We start from the raw sequence: 16,442 nt of genomic DNA, 5'->3' as shown, positions 1-16,442 counted from the left end.
AAGTACATGAAGTCATAAAAGCAGAGACTGACGGGCCTCCCATATGATTCCAAAACAAAAGGGGCACTGGTCCAGGGAAAAAAAAAAAAAAAAAAAAGAGGTGGTGCAATACACAGTGCCTTGATTCAGCATGCTCCAAAGGGAATGACCCCTGGAAAGGTAGAAATCTTTCCACATCCTTTACTGAAATATGGAAGGTATTCTAGGTTTTGATGGTGGTGGTTTTGGCTTTTTCTCCCTCTTGCTTCATTTGCTGGCATGCCCAGCCCTGGAAGTCATCATCTTTTTCTCTCATCTTTAATTTTCTGTTCTGCTGTGGGAAATCCCCAAAACGACCCAGCTTCTCATCCTCTTTTTCAGCTATAGTAAAATTTCACCTTTCCCAGCCCTCTAGCCACAGAACAGCACCTGGCTAAATGTTATGACCTGGTAGATTCCTTCTAGTACTAAACTGGAGAAAACAACATCCCTAACATCTCATTTTAGTCTGGGACAGGTCTGGTAATGAGCAGGTAAAATGACCCTGCTGGAGGGGCGGTATCAGCATGTTGTGGTCTCAGGCCTGCCTCCAGCATTGGCCATCAACAGGTGCTAGTGAAGTGTGTAAGTACCAAGCAGTCATACAACATTTGCTTTGCTGTTATATTCGTCTAGCTTGCATTAACTAGAAGTTTATTAGCTCCCAGATCTCTAAAAATTTCTCTCCCCTGATTTTTTAGTTGTAGCGAGAAAAGACAGGAAAAGGCTATCACAGATCACTTACATGAGAAAATAAGATATCCTGTTTCATTTTTGTGAAAACACACGGGCACAGATGATCTTCATCATCCATTAAATGTTGGATTATGCTCTCATATTGGCCTAAGCTATTCAGCAAGGTACAGTCAATTGATATAGCCCCATATGAAATAGCTGATATTATTCTATTCCTTGGGCCAGCTCCTCCCTCTTTCTCCTGTTCTGTCTGCACAACTCAAGGGTTGCTGCCTCTTCACTTCCAACATGTTCACATTCAGTGATATTTTCCCTTTGGCTCAGCACCTTGTGCACACTCAGGTCGGCCATAGCTCCCATTTCAGGAACACAGAACACACTTACGAACACTGGTGGGAAAAACCCTCAGCCCTGCAGGCTCTGAAATATGACTCATTCTATCTTATGTCACAGACAAAGACACTAGAAATAGATTTTCAATGATAAAAATACTTCCTTATAAATCTGCATGCTGGGAGGAACACCTGTATGTTTATTTACCAGTTTCCTGTATGAGATGTTTGGCCCAAGTGATTTGATACCATAAGGCAGATACTGTAAACTAATTAACAGATGTATACAATTCCTTCAGACATGAACTGTCCAGGTTATCACAGTGCAGCAAAGCAATATCCAAACACCATCTCATGATATAATCTTAGTAGTGAGGAACTTCCCGGTGCCACAGCCCCCAAAAGAAGCAATATTTCTCACTCCTGCATTTTTGTATCATTGTGCTCTTTTTTCAGCTGTGATCATCAGGTAAACATGTTTTTTCAAGATATTTTACATTCATTTCAATATGCTTCTCTGAAAATGCTATGCTTTCTTTGAAATAGAAAACTACAGAATAACATATTCAGAATAAACTATGACCATACTGTGATTAAAAATACATTTAGCAGGGAAAAAATCTCATAAGTGAGTAAAACTTCTAATTTGTGAATGAACTGATGAGCTACTAAACTCCACAACGAAGTTATAAGTGTAAGAACACCTAAATACTTTATACCATGACTATGGCTCAGTTGCCTTTTAACAGTGTGCGTTCATTAAACCATTAAAGCTGTCAGTTCTTATTAAAATTCGTTTGTATATATACATATAAAACAAAAAAGTGCCTGAGATATAAAAGCAAATTTTTGTAGAAGAGGAGGAAAGGAGACATTAAGAGTAGTCAGCAAATTATGTAGATGCAAATAAAAACAAACACTAAACCCAACAGTGTTCTCTCAACTCTACAAATTAAATTTAACCACCCTTTCCAAATGTTCACTTCAGATGCAAGTATTTGAGAGCAATGAATTCAGCTGAGAGTTCTCAACACTTCCATACACGGGTATTGTTTTTTTAAAAAAATTAATGTTCCTGGACTGCAGCCCTGTCCCTCAGCCATCAGTTGTTTGAAAGTGTCTACAAGTTTTATAAGCACAAATGGTTAAGGAAAGTAAATTCAAAGGCACAGGTGAGCATTCAAAGAAAGTTGTCACGTTCAGTCAAAAATATTTGCAATCTGAGCACTTATCCACTTGAAAAACAGAAGCATCAAAGATTAGTTAATCATCCTAATTCCAACAGCACACGCCAAGTGCTGGCACAGAACACCGGATGCTTAATTCAGGCAGAACATATTGCTCCCCAACAGCTCTAATGCTCCCCAAATAATCATTATATTTTTGGTAAACAATTTTCTGAGCATTAGAAAACACTTTCAGTAGGTAGAATAACCTTTAGAAGAATGGAGAAAGGATGGCAGTTTGGCTGTAGTGTAAAAAAAATACAGATAAAGAATAGGAATCCCTGGAAGTGTCATTTTCACTATATTTTAGAGGGAGTACAGAGGCATAAAAAGGGGAAAACCCTAAAACAGTATCCAATTGCCTGGACCTGCAATAATCATTATTGATTTTAACTGTAAAAAACCCCCATATGTAAAAAATAATGATGTCTCTAATACTTGGACCCTGGTCTAAATAAAATTGAAGATAAATATATTGCATAGCTTAAAGAACATTCATTACTAGTTTTAATTGTGAAAGTTTGTTAGAGATCCAAACAAACAGCTGAAATGTCTAAAGAACAGTAATTGCAAAGAGAGTTTTCAAGTCAGCCAGGGAGAGAAGAGAGTTTTTGAAAGACCTGAAGTCTTCATACTTCGAAAGAACTTAATAGATTTGGGTAGAGATAAAATAGAGCAACGAGAGTGTTTTCAACATTGGATGAATAAAATTAGATCTTTTAAAATGCTTTAAAGGTTCCCTGCATTTTTGCCCATTACCAAGTCTGATTTTTAGTATATACTAATATTTTAATAATTCTGGCTTTATGCATTTGAGCTCCACTGCTGCTCAGAGAGGAAGAAAACAAAAAGATCCTCCTCATGCTACATAATATATGGCTAAAGCATTAGAAACTGAAAAATCCAAAAAAGGTTAAAAAAATGAGACAACCACATTTTAAGCATTACTATTTCAGGAAATTCAGAGATGTCTCAACTTCTGAGAAACTTGCCTTTCATTACAGGTATTACATGTTGAGGATAAGATGCCTACTTTCATTTTTCTATTCAAGTTTTTATATCTTTTTTTCTTTCATTTTCTTTCAATAATCCCATAAAATCAAAAGGTCACTAGTGATTTTGCCCATTGCTTATATCTGACAAATGTTAATATTAAAAAACCCACAGTATTTAGTGGAAAACTGGATGTATAAGAGAAAGTTTTAACGAAGGTTTGCAACATAGACTTTCAGTTCTTTTCACTTTTGCGAACCAGTGAATTTCCTTTTATAGTTGCAAGTTAGTATAACAGCCACATTTATGTTTACAAACTCTGCTTACATATTAAGCACTAGATAATGTTATTAAAGGAATTTTAAAAGTTAGCACACTTGAGTTCATTAATGTAATGACATTAAAGGTGAGCATTTTTACTTCTTCAGTGTGAGATGACTTTTTGATTCACATAATGAAAACCTGAAGCCAAACAACCTGGGTTTTCTTTGCAAACCTACCATATGTTTTTCTAAAATAACAAATTTAACCTTCAAAGATGTGTATGGCATAAAAGAGGCAGTCAACTGGTATTTTACTTTGCTTTTTATAGATGCATTACTCTCTATTTTCACTGAAAAAGGCCACACATGCTATTTTAAAGTCTGATGACTATGGCCTTTAGTGTAAACCCTCAGCCCCTCCCTGCCTCCTCCTCAAATCCTCAGACTGTCCAGTGACTTGAACAAAGTATTGCTTTTTCTTCACAAGCATCTCGCTCCTAAATCAATATACCAAGGTGAAGGTAGCTTGTCATTTCCTGTCACAGGATACCCTTCTAAATTACTCTTTTTAAGAGTTCAGCAAATCATATTTCAAGAAATGACCATTTTTGCTTCCTTTCTGATTTAACATGTTAAAAATAAACATCAGCCACACTTGTGAAGTCCAGAGCCTGATGACGGTATTTCAGATCAAAAATAAAATTATTTCTTCTCTCGGCTATAGCAACTTACATTTGGAGTCAATAAAGAAAGCAATCCTTAGGCTGGGTATTTTTAAAGACACTTAGAAAAGTAGAAAAGAGATTTGAAGAAATTACAGCAAAGTATTTCCCCTACTTTTAAGATTTTATGTTGGAGTATCCATTCTTGATTGATAAAATCCAAATGTCTAAAAAAAGGCTCAATATATCTCAGTTTAAGCTTTACTAATCTGAAACGTGTTGGAATTAAAAGCAGTTAAAGTTACAGGCTTTCATACAAAGATGTTTTGCTTCGTAGTTCACAATTTTTAGATGAGGAATTGCCACATATGCTATACTGTTTGCACAATTCTATTCTCTGAGGAAAAATTACAGCCACAAATTCCATGCAATGTTCAAGACTGAAAGTCTGAAAAATGTGACCCTCATTTGAGCAGCCAAACCAAAACCTTTTAAGAAGTAATAAGCTTAGATCAAATGACAGTAGAATATTTTATTTGATTTGAAAATTAACTAACCTCTATTAAAACTTCATTTTGATTTTGAACAGTTTCAAGCTATAAATTAGGACACACAGAATCATAGAAGGGTTTGGGTTAGAAGAGACCTTAAAAATCATCTAGTTCCAAACCCCCTGCTATGGGCAGAGACACCTTCCACTAGATTGGGTTGCAGAGGGAAAAGACATCTTATATGATTCTCAAAACCCTGGCATGGAAGATTTAGGACTTCAGAGGGACTTCCCTATCTCTACAACTCTGGTCATGCCAACATGTGTTTAACCTCTTATACCTGAGCAATTCTGTTTATTTCCAAAGTTAAGCACACACAGATTCTGTTTCACTGATTTCCATACACAGTTAATTTTATGTCTGTCAGGATAATTTTAGAAATATCTAAAGGTTTAAATCAAAGAAAGTAATCAGTAATCATCCACCCAAAATTACAGCTTTAAAATATTTGTTCTGAGGTTAAAATGAAAAAACAGAGTGTTCAGAATTCACTCATTTCTTAAATCTAACCGATGCTGAAAAATAAATTAAAAAGTCCTTTTTTTTTTGTCTACCAGCATTCCTTAATTTCTTAACTGTATTATTTTACATCTGTTTTATAACAACCTTTCACTACACTTGAGACTCAAATGGTGGTGAAGGGGCTAAACAAATGGTCATTCTTCCTGTTCTAAATCATAAGGCAAAGTATTGACTCTGCATATCTTCTTCTGTACTCTTCTTGGTATAAAAGAAGGACAAAAAGTTCAAAAACTCTCTACAATCTACTTCAGCATAACAGCATCAATGTGAAAAGTAAAATGACACACGCTAACACAAATACATCCATACATTTTAAAACAGGGATGTTCTGCACAGACCTTAATGTAACTCATTAGCTCAGTCAACTTTTACTGTTAAGTTGCTTTAGTGTTTTGGTCAGTTTTTGAGGTCTCTAAGAAGGCCTCCCATCACAAGAATGCATTTTTTTTTCTTACATTTGTTTAAGATTATCAAACATTACTCAGAATGTGGAAGATTTCCTGTTTTAGAAAAGCACGCAGGTAATTTTTAAAAGTGAGAAAAAGCATGGCTTTGCCACATGTTGATTAAGGTTAAGAAAATCTGTAAACATCCTAAAATTAAACCATGGCTATGATTTTCCACCTTTAAGGGATCTGTCTAGGTCTCACACATGACAGATCTTCATTACATTGGCTATTCCTTCATTATTAATGAACACTCTGATTTTATCCCCTTTCTTATATAAAGAGTCTCATGAACTTGCAGAGTCTACTTTTCTTCTCTGAGGTAACCAAGGTCACTATTAGCACACTCAAGGGAGTAATGCAGTGCCTTGTGTACTTACTGCTGTTGCTTGTGTTTGCTAGTGTTGAGATTTCAGTAAAAGCATTATTGCTGCAACACTGAAGTCAGCATAGGAAAACTTGATCTTTGGTGTTTCTTTTCCTTACAAAGTGAAAGAAAAGCTTTAAGGTAAAATATAGCTTTTCCATTAAGCTCCTTTCCCAACTATACAAAATGCTATAAAAGCTACAGTGACTTTTACTAATACAGTGGCTGTTAATTTACAATCAGATCAAAAGGTATGATTAGGTGTTTGAACTCTTTCCCCACTTTAGCTAATTCCATCAAACAGAATGTCAACCTTATTTTCTCTAACTAAAACTCATAACTTGCTAAAAAACAAAAAAAGAGAGAGAGAGTTGAATAGTTTTCTATTTGGATCCAAAGTATAATGAGGTTAGTAGAAATACTCTCATTAAGCTTAAACAGGCTCTGGCTCAGGCATTTGTATGGTAATAACCAGATAACCAAGAAAGACAGACATCTTTCATAAAGTGAGGAGCATTTTACATCAGAGTTTGCCATTTATAATGTTAACATATGGATATCAATGATTTGGAACACAAACAAGAGGCATTACAGTATTTCACTGAAGAGACTAATAGTTATTGAAGTTCTTAATTGATTTGATGAGTGGCCTGCATTTTTTAAACTCAGGAAACCTAAACAGATAGAAATCCTGTTACAATGTATATGGATGAGTATGGACTTAAATTCTGAATAATCACAAACAGAAACATTCATAGATGCCTCATATTTCACCTTTACCTGCACAAACCTCAAATGTTTTGCTGGTTGTTTCTGCCCTTCCCTGTCCCTCCCCTTCCATGTTCTCAGCTTTTCTTCTACACTAGTCAAGCATCAATTCCAATAGGGGTTAATAAGTGAAAAGTCCAATCTTGGGTTATTTTGAAAATTAATGACAAAGAAAATCAATCTGGATTATAGCCAATTTTTAAATACTGGAAGATTTCAGATTTGATTCTGAACATGTTTCACCTTTAATTTTTAATTTCTTCAACAGAGAATTTTGTAAGAATGTCTTAGCCAAGTATGCCTTAGACTTTAACAAGATCCCATATGCAATTAAGACAATTAATTGCGTTGCACATCCTAGACAGTTCATCTCAAAGTGTTGTCCTAGTACTGTATGTCCACAGTAAGCCACTTACCCACGCTGGCACATCAGGTTATTTTTCTTTGCTCACGCACGCAAATACATAATTAGTATTTTCAAGTTAGCACAATCTTTAGTCATAACCAGGGAAAATTTACCACACTTATTTTAAACCCAAAGAAGCTGTCAATGCAATATTAGTGCTTGCATTCTGGTGTGGTTAAAATAATTTCTGAGACCATAGATTGTGCATCAATGGGTATCTCTGTTATTGGCATAAAATGGCTACGGTCAGAGTGAGCAGAGGCTTGGACTCCAACAAGCAGCTGCATTTGACATAGGCTAATGCACCTGGCTGCTGCCCACAAACCAATAAAAACCACTAAGGCGGTAACTAGACTTTCAAATCCATAGCACTTCTGTGTAATCCTCTCCTGCACCACCAGCAAGAAGCAAAATAAATAAATAAAAAGCTTACCATGCTTAATGCTGGTCAGATGAAAAAATTACGCAAAGGAATGGAAGGGCAAAATCAAAAAGGTTTAAACTTTGGGATGTTACCTATGATTTCCAATGTGAACTTTTTATTCTAATTGTGCTTTTAAATTATTGTGAAAGATAAAAAACAATCTGAGGTCCCAGAAAGCATATAAACATTTGCTCTAAAGCCTTTACTCGCTGTTGTCCAGATTTCCCTTTCCTGTCACGTTCATTTTGTACCTCTCCATTTTTCAGACCTCCTACTTCTCCTCTTTATGGCTATAAACACTCAGTGTCCTGACATTTTCTTCCTAGTCATCACTCTTCTCCACTGAGCAGTTTCTTGTTACCTCTAAGGTTCACTCTGCATAGACAGCTTCGATGGCGTGTCCCCCCCCCCCCCACTGCCAGTCACATGTGCTAAATCCAGACATTCCAGATGCCACAGATACTTGTCCATTACATTATCTCCCTTCAGCCCATCTGCTAAAATCAAATTTGCTGGATCGAGGACTAAACAAATGCTTCCCCTTCCCTGGCCTCCGGTAGCACTAAGCCAGCTTAGGGTCAGTAATAACAGCAAAACTTCCAACTCAGGACTTTTGGTTTTGCATGAAGATGCCCAACTCAACAAATTAAATTTAAATCAACAGTTGAACTCTCCTGGCATATTAAATACTGTTACAGTGTTGAGAATTATTTAGGAAAACTAATCTTTACACTATTTTAGGACCTAAAAGGCCTAATGTTCAAGCCCTGGAATGGAATCAGAACTTGTTAACAAATAAATAGTAGCAGTAAGTATTTATCAATGCAGTTATCTTTGTAGTCCTCAATAACCACACTGCTATTTTGTATACACATGCACTGCATACCATCTGCTGATGTTTATTTTAATTCACCAGGAAAGGCCTGTGTTTAAGTTGGAATTGAAGTGACAGAATCAGAACAAAAGGAAAAGGGTAGCAGAATAAACTGAATAAATTCCAAATCTGACTTGTAAAGGCAGACAATATAAAAGCTATAATCTTAGTTTAATCCCCACACTTTTTAAACATAGTAATTACTAGACATCTGCTGGTAACACAGCCTTGCTATTGGATAACCTTAATTACCCTGTAATATTTCCTGACACTCCCCAAAATATGCCCTATGGATAATAATTCATTCACGGTTCAGCCCCATTATTAGCTACTAATTCAAACAATCAAGACAAAGACAACGAACAGATGACCTTGAACAATTATCCACTCACTGAACAGAATTTATTTCATGCTTTTCAAAGGCTTTACTGCTTTCCTGGTTTCATGAGCAGCGCTCAAAAATTAACAAAACGCAAGCAAGAAAAGAGCTGCTGAATAAAAGATTTGCTGGGGTACCCCAGTTCCCTTAAACATCATTTTCTTGCATTAACAACATAATGGCTACGGAAATATAGTCCATTTTCGAAGATTAAATAGTGACCTAGACAGACTGGGTGCCAAACCTGATACAATTGTTTTATTCCAATAGAGCTGTAAACTGTTCAATTATCTGCAAGAAAAATATTGGGAAACTTGGAATGAAAAAAAAAAAAAGGAAGAATTAAATACATCTAGATAAAATGAATGGCATTCATGATGCAACTGTTGCAGAAGCAGATATAGTATCATTGACTTCAGTGCTGAAGCAGATGGCTGGGAATGTCTAAGGCTTCTCTTTGGGCTGCCCAGGAAATATTTCAAGCCACAGGTCACACTGTCCTCATTTGAGCTGCCATAACCTGATGCCTTTCTTTCTGATTGTATAGGTAAAATCAAGTGCAAAAGATGGGTCATTGTCAAATAAACCTAACCTCTACTACTCTGAATGATTGCTTATCTTGTTTATTTAGAGAAATTACTGTTGCAATGAATATGAAAGGGGATATGGCTTTTTAAATTATTATTACCATAATTCAATTTTAGACATTCTGTCTTCAGATTAAGATAAGGAAAAGGCACACCAAGAAGTGTAAAAAGCTGTTGTCCTTTTCTCTGTGCCTCAGTTTGTTCCATCTTTGAGTCCTTTGAAATACATCTGAAAGCCAAAGCATTCAGGTTCAGTTGGAAATGGAACTAGAATTACTGAACTGCTATGAAAACAATGTTGAAGAAAAAGATAGGGAAAAAAAAAAGAAATTGTTAATTCAAATTGAAAATGGAAATTCAAAGTGAAAATGAAGATGGTTCTGAGAATGACATTTTCATTGTAAGAATATAGTTGAATTTCTTAAGTACTTTTAAAAGTGAATGGCAGAAATAAGATATTATAAATAAAATTAAAACATAAAGAGATGCTACAAAGTTTCCCCATGCCAAAATCAGAACTATTATTAAAAAATAGTTTCTAAACCCAATCTATTTATATACCCTAATCACAATTACTTTAGAGATAAGATTTTTTTAATGTAAAGTGCATAAGAATGAAGAACCTTGCAAAGTTTAAAGCAGGATGTTTAGTCCTAGGTCCAGCCAAACAATCTGAAAGCCAGAGATAAAAGGACAACTATAGTTCTCCTTGACCTTAAAAGGTATGCAGTCTGCAAATATAAAGCACTTCAGGAAAGGTGGAGTGGAAAAAGGATTCTTTTGTCTCCAATGGAAAGCACAAGACTGCAATATCTTCAAAGAAAAATATTTGTGTCAACATAGCTTTACAGACTATTTGAGACTTCTTGTTGAAGCTATGCTCTCTGAACATGCTTTTCTTATCAATAATGCCTAATAAAACTTCTAAGATATAAAAGTCCACATTCCAGATACGAGGTATACAGGATGAAATTTCTAGTTCTTACCAGATTTGTTTGTACCTTTCCACTACCTATCTGAATGTCCCCTTCCAGGATGGCACTGAAGTGTCAGCACATCTCTCTACAGTGTCACCCTTTTCTAGTGTAGTAACTGGAAGAGGGAGTCCGTGGTGAAATCCTCACTTCAAGATTGGACATCTATACCAAAGATAGTTTTGGAAGGAGTTTCAGCAGCAATATACTGGCTTAAATTTGGTATAGTCTCTTCTGGCCTCAAAAATTAAATAATTACACCAACATTCCTCCTTATCTTCTTTTCCTTTGGTCATTACATCATCCACATCTCACCACTTGGGATTTTCTTTAGGAGTATGCTTTTTATTTCTAGAATTTCTCTAGAAATGAACATTTGACATTTCCTTTCCAAGATCAAGAGTAGCCTCTCAGGTCATAATCAAACATCTAAGAAACAAATTTGTTATCCTGGCTTTGTAAGAACAGTGTTCTCTGTTTCTGTTTCAAAAGTCTCCCATGTAATGGATTATCAACATAAAATAATTTCTTGTGGATAAGACAACAAAATAATCTCTTGGCCACAGGTCAGGAATGGCCTTTTTCTTATGCATAAATATTCAAATTATTATTTTTTAATGGAAAGTTTGAAGTACACTTGTTATTAATTTCTATAGAGACCAAATTAATGCAACTTGCCTGAAGCTCATGTCCTTGTTCATTCAGGAACTGAAATGTCATGTACAGCAAGATGGTCTTTTCTTCTAATTAATGTGGTCATGAAACAAATGAAACACAATATGCAAATAAGAGCTATGATGATTAAATAAAATGCTGTCCCTCCAGGGAAAAAACACTCAAAATATACTAGTTTCATATAGTTGGTTTTGAGAGACCCATCTGTTAAAACTGAAAGTATTTTGCTTAAATTACATCTGGTTACTAATAGGTACTGTGTTTCAATTATTTCAGGGAAACTTAAAAGACAGAAGTTTTTGCTAAAGTTAAGGTTCAGAATGAACTGCATAACTGGTTATCCTGTGTTTAATCATAGATATTGGGGCAAGCTCAAAATTAAATTCACATTTCTGCTCACATCCGAAAAACCTCCTAGAAAGTCAATGTGAATTTAGACAACTTCTCTTTATGAATGTTACAAAGCTTACAGAACCTCATTTTTAGCCTCATAATCTTATGATTGCTACAAAATGCCATAAAGCCAACATAAAGTAACCAAACTTATTTATGGAATGAAGGTCTCTTAAATAAAAATTATTCTTAAAAAACCCTACTGTTTTAATTCAGTGTTCTATTGTTATTCACCATGTTTGATCTAATCTCCTGGAAAACACAACAGTACCTTGTATGATTATTTTAGAAAATATGCCTTTATTAAGTGAATGTCAGAAATAGGGCATAAAAGTGACCAGATTCACTGAGAAGAATTCTCTTTGAACCATTTCCTTAGCCCGCTAGTTCAACAGAGGATGGTGTCCCCTTTCAGACTGAAGAAGGTCAAGCTGTTTAGTAACATCTTCATAGCAGAAATTAGACCTTCCTCCCTGTTATCCAATGGGGATTTTGACAATGGATCTAAAACCATTTTCACCTACTGGACGCTTCTGGGATCCTAGAGTCCACCACCTCCTAGAGTCAGTAATTTCCTGTTCTTGATTACAGCTTCACAGAAAACATCTCCTTTATCCTATGACTCTGGAATTTTTATCATAGTTTTTTTAATATTTATGTTCCAGTGATCCTGGACAAGATTAAAAAGAGATAACGGAGAAGGTGACCCTTTCCTCCAGAAAATCCAGACAGCCAATCCTCTTGTCTGACATGTAGGAAACCAGTGTCACCTGGAGTGAATCAGGCTCAAGAGCTGGCATACAACTTTCTCCATCATAAGCAATTGTTGTGATCACCAAATTGTGTTCTCAATTAGTTTTGTCTATCTAGACACAAAGATCTTTTCCACAGCCTCCATCAAAACTCTTGAACTCCAGTGAGAAGTCTTAATGTCAAATTATAGCTACTTTTAGTAACACATATTCTGCTGAATTTGATTTTTCCAAGGAGAATGTAAAGTCCCTTGAAAAGTTACAAATACAGAAAGTAGTGTTATTGAAGTGCTAAAAAAACATCATCGCTATTGGCAAAGATGATATTCTGGCAGAGCAGACCTTCTAGCTATGAGAGAGTTGTCCAGAACCAGAAAGAACTTTGAGAGCAGCAGAATTTTTTTTTTCCTCAAGGTTTCAGATCTACTAAGGCCTAATTCACACAACTCAATGGAAGAGCTGAACTTCAGTTGTTACTACCTGCTTCTAATTTCTCTTTTTTTCCCAGCTCCCCTTCACATGGAAGCTTATTTTTCTTTCTTAGACTGAATGCTTTTTCCTGCTTATGTTTTCCCTCTTAGACTGAATGCTTTTTCCTGCTTATGTTTTCCCTCTTCTTCCTGATCTCATGACTGCCTGCTTTTATCTTCAGTGTAGTCAACTCTAAGTCTAAACCTAAGACTTTGCCTAAAATGTATTTTTTTAAAATTGAAAGAAACAAACCTGCCTGCTTTTTTCACTTCTCCCTGCTTCCAATACCTTCTCGATTCTCAATGCTACCTAATTCTTTATTCTTCTTTTCTAAACTTGATCTCTACTTTTATATCCTGCAAAACTTGTTTGCTTTGTCATGTATACCTTTATTCCATACTATCTTTCTTTTCCTATATTTGTTTTCATGCACTGTCTTCAGAGACCAAATTTGTTTTCAATTGCAAAGATTTAAGGATTTCCTCCCCCCAAAATAATACTTTCATTCCTCAGCAATGAAAGTGTGGAGTAAAATGTTTTTTGAAATTAGTAAAGCTCATCCTGCCTTCTTCATGGTGAACACCATCTTGAATCATACAATCTTCTCTCTCTGAAGATGAGTGCTAAATTCCTCAAGCATATTTAGAACTTGCATCTTTAGTTTTGCCACAGATGTTACATCACCCTGTTTTCTAGTTTCCTACTTGATGTGAAATCTCTTGCATACTGTACACTTGTAATTTTAGTCTACTGCAGTCGGACTCGAAACATTTGTCCTTGATGATTTTTACATCTGCTCACTGCAGTACAACCTGTATCTCTGCAAGGGACAGAATTCATAATTTCATATATTTTCTGCATGGAGTAGAAACTATAACCACATGTAAGTTGCCATTGTTGGTATAAGGAGGCAGTTTTAGCAAAACTGATGGTTTTTCCATTGCTATGTTGCCCACCGAAGCTCAAACATTGTCTGGCAACTATCCTCAAGGGCAATTGTCTGGCCAACTTAGCAGTGGGCCCCCTGCCATCCTAACAGATGGGCACCAAGTGTAAGTAGCCATAAGACCATATAAGTGCATTTAGTGTGAAACTTGGGGCATAATTCCCAGCCTTGATCACCATATGGCTTTTCCATACTGAGTTTGTGATAAATGGGATGCTCAGTGCTAACTTAACTTTGAACATGAACAGCATTAGGGAAAATAATAAGTAGAATAGCTCCCACTATGTGATAATCAGGGGGTAAGTTTAGAATTAGCAGAAACAGTAGAAGATGAGGGTTATTATACATCAACATCTTCCCCACATTTTTATTTCTGTTGATTCATTAAGCTTTCCGTGACTCAACTTCTGAAAAACAATGAAATAGGCTCCTTCACTCCCTCCAGACGCCTTTACAGGGAAAGAGAATGCAAAATTATGACAACCTATGCCTTCAAGAAAAAGACTTTGAATTGATTCTGTCTCATAAATGAACTAAACCTATGTTTCACAGTAATTTCCATATTGAATTCTGCAGAACTGTTTTAACAGAGAGGCTCAAGATTTCATAGAATCCTTTACCATAGATATTTTAATGCTTTTTCTACATTCTTAGTGGATATGGAAAGCATTTCACCTCCCTTCAACACACATTGGTTCACACATATCTGATCTAGTGGTCAAGGGAAAAGGGAAGCCAATAGAACCTATGTTTGTGGCCACCATCTTTATTCTAAGCAATTCCAAGTAGTGCATGCCTCAGTGCCTGTGGATTTTAGTTATTGCAGCAAACTGCATTGGTGTTTGCTAACAGAAGGGATTTAAAACAAACAGTAAGTACTGAAATAGGGAATTAGTTCCAAGAATGGGAATCTTAAAAATTCATACATTGGTTTTGAGTATTTTTGGATAGCACTTCTGAGTTGTAGTTATTGTCAACGAAAGATTCTGCTTATGATCTTTGAAGAGTGAAAAGAATCTAATTTTATCAAGTCTTGAGAAAAATATGAGAACTCTAAAGAAGCATTCCTCTAGATTTAAGATTTCAAGTGGTAAGAAATCATATGAAAAAGAATTTAACTGGTTTCATTCTTTCATTTTCTATCATACTTTAGAGTGGAGATCATGGTTGATTTATACCACTCTAAAATGATACTAGCAAAAGGAAAGGAAAAGTCCCACCTCTCCCATCCCCAGTTACATATCTCTACTGGAAAGGGCAGTGTTGCCCTTCAATGACACAGGACTTGAGTAGTTTGATTTATTTACAGAACCACTGTCTTAGATAAAAAAGAGGAAGGTTTAATCCAGTATAGGCTAATACAGATTTCACTGGAAACAGTTACAACTGTGCAGCTGAAAGTCCAACAAAATATATCTCTGTACTCTCAGCTCCTAAATCTGAGAGAGGAACACCTTTCTTGAATCCTCATTTGAATTTGCGTGCTTTCCAACCGTATTCAAATAATCAACTCTGCTGGCATGAACACTCACAGAAAGCAAATGCCAAAGGTGCTTATGTGAGCTTTTCTGGAAACACAATTTAAGTTGGGGCCTTAGAGTTTCAGTTGAAACATTTATCTGATTAGGAAGAGAGATAACTGACAGGTAGTATTTAATCAGAATCCTGAAGTAAGCATACTAGAGAATCAAACACAGTCATGCTTTTAGTTGGCATATACAACCCCTTCCTGAATAAACTTCCTACTTACCTGAAAAAAGAAGAGTTAAATTAGTACCTCTTTATGTATTCATTACTTAGGCTACCAATAGCTTGTCTCATATACAGTTAGATATGATTAGAGCCCGTTACACTAATTTCCTCTTAAGGAGATTAGATCTTTTAATTTTCTTTTTAACATATAAAGTCTGAAGCTGAATTAGGTTATGTTTCAAAAATCAGGGAGTTAACTGGACAACACTATATTTTTGCAGACCTACGCATTGACAGAAGGCTTCAGTTTATCCATTACTTGAACAGGTAAGTGATGCAAATCAAACATACCAATAGAGCATGTCCTAGTCAGCAACAGAGTATAATTAAGAGTGAAAAATCCCCTTGGAAATACAGAATCTACCACAGGTATAGGGAGATCGAATTCACAACAGAGAGAACGCCTTTGTTCTTCAATTGCAACTCTGTTAAAAAACTGAGTCTAAAAGTTGCACAGCTTCCTGTTTATTATCTCTCAGAAACTTCCAGGTCCGATTCACTCAATTTATCTGAAAAGTATTTTTCTCAGTTGTCAGCCCTGTGAGACTGACCTTAAGTACAAGTCAAAGCATGGGCTCCTTCTGGTGAGTGCAACTATGAACCGACCTCTGAAAATCACAGCTGAAATTGCCATTACTCCCCTTTCATGATACAATTTACTCCATAACCTGTCCATCCTGAAGTCTTAAATATGCCAAATTCATGATTTGCATAAAGAATAAAAGAAAAAAGGAGTTGAGTAAGACCAAACTAGACATGGATGAAGTCAAAATGAACAGCAAATGTGCTCTAACAGGCATTTATCATCCTATAAAAGTAAAAATACTCTACTTTTGATAAAATTGAAGTTCTAAAAGTTATATCTTTAGGTTACAAACAGAGAGAGACATCTTTACAACAAAACTAATGTGTAGAACTCACTGCCTACGAGTGATTAGACAAACCAAGTTTCATTTGTTCAATGG

The 16,442-nt window shown here is 35.7% G+C and overlaps 1 long non-coding RNA gene across 1 annotated transcript; it reads left to right on the top strand.

Moving 5' to 3' along the window:
- The first annotated feature begins 100 nt into the window (after positions 1–100).
- LOC113958063 lies at positions 101–15,731 on the top strand. The gene is made up of 4 exons (XR_003531399.1): positions 101–159; positions 9,494–9,497; positions 14,677–14,815; positions 15,699–15,731. It is a non-coding gene; the product is annotated as an uncharacterized LOC113958063 (long non-coding RNA).
- The last annotated feature ends 711 nt before the right edge of the window (positions 15,732–16,442 follow it).

The sequence above is a fragment of the Corapipo altera genome, unplaced genomic scaffold (assembly GCF_003945725.1).
Source record: "Corapipo altera isolate COAL_440 unplaced genomic scaffold, ASM394572v1 119, whole genome shotgun sequence".
NCBI classification, from domain to species: Eukaryota; Metazoa; Chordata; class Aves; order Passeriformes; family Pipridae; genus Corapipo; species Corapipo altera.
This window is presented reverse-complemented; position numbering and strand designations above follow the sequence as displayed.